Source organism: Chaetura pelagica, unplaced genomic scaffold, assembly GCF_000747805.2.
Source record: "Chaetura pelagica isolate M959 unplaced genomic scaffold, ChaPel_1.0 scaffold394, whole genome shotgun sequence".
Classification (NCBI taxonomy): domain Eukaryota; kingdom Metazoa; phylum Chordata; class Aves; order Apodiformes; family Apodidae; genus Chaetura; species Chaetura pelagica.
Genome location: NW_009952966.1, coordinates 1,517,965 through 1,518,965, shown reverse-complemented (window position 1 = coordinate 1,518,965; position 1,001 = coordinate 1,517,965). Strand labels below are relative to the sequence as shown.

The 1,001-nt window shown below is 54.0% G+C and overlaps 1 protein-coding gene across 1 annotated transcript in view; it reads right to left on the bottom strand.

Moving 5' to 3' along the window:
* Nucleotides 1–1,001, bottom strand: part of SHOX2 (short stature homeobox 2) — a 13,408-nt gene that overhangs the window by 11,576 nt on the left and 831 nt on the right. The window lies entirely within an intron of this gene.

Below are 1,001 nucleotides of genomic sequence, written 5' to 3'. Positions count from 1 at the left end.
ACCCCCCGAGCATCCCCCCCCCCACGGGAGCCCGTCCCGCTGCCGTCCCCACGGGGGGAGGCGAAAAAAAAGTTCCTCCGTGGACGCCGCGAATCCAGCAAATAAATTACCGGCTAATTAGCAGTGACAAACACAGCCGTGTCATTAACGTGTTGGTTGGGGTTTGTTTTTTGCCCCTCATCCGGCGGATTGAGGCATCAAATTAGGGCGAATTGACGCTGCCGTCCCCACGGGGGGAGGCGAAAAAAAAGTTCCTCCGTGGACGCCGCGAATCCAGCAAATAAATTACCGGCTAATTAGCAGTGACAAACACAGCCGTGTCATTAACGTGTTGGTTGGGGTTTGTTTTTTCCCCCTCATCCGGCGGATTGAGGCATCAAATTAGGGCGAATTGACGCTATTTCTGGCTTAATATTGTTTTCCCTTTGTCGCTTAAATCCCACCAAGCGAGTACTTTCGTTGACAGGACCCGTCTCTTTTACACCTTTCCCGGCGTTCTAATAAATTATTCACAATTGTTTAACTTTTCCCTGTGCATTGATTTTTCATTTGACCTTTGGAAAGACGACTTTACAGGACAGAGCGTTTATTTCCCGGAGCAGGTAGGATTTCGGGGATGGATTTAGCATTTCTTTCGACCCCCATGATCCACGTCTCCTCCACGATAGGCAACGATTTACTGGGTTTTTTTCCCCTTTCCAGGCACCAAAGAAGGTCCCACCAGCGGTGAACCGGCCCCGGGTGGCATTTTGGGTAGCGGGGGAAGGGGGTCTCGGGGGGTTCGGGACACCGGGGTCCCCACGGGATCGGGATGATGTTCACGGGCGGCAATTCCATCCGTGGGTTTTCGTTTTGTGCTCACGGATGTCTCGCCGCGCTGGGGGGGACTCTCCTGAGAACGAACCCAATCACGGAATTCAGCGTAAGGATCGAAACGTTTCGTTGCGTTTTCTCGGCGTGGGGCGTGGGTGGGTGGGCGTGGGGGGGCGTGGGGGGATCAG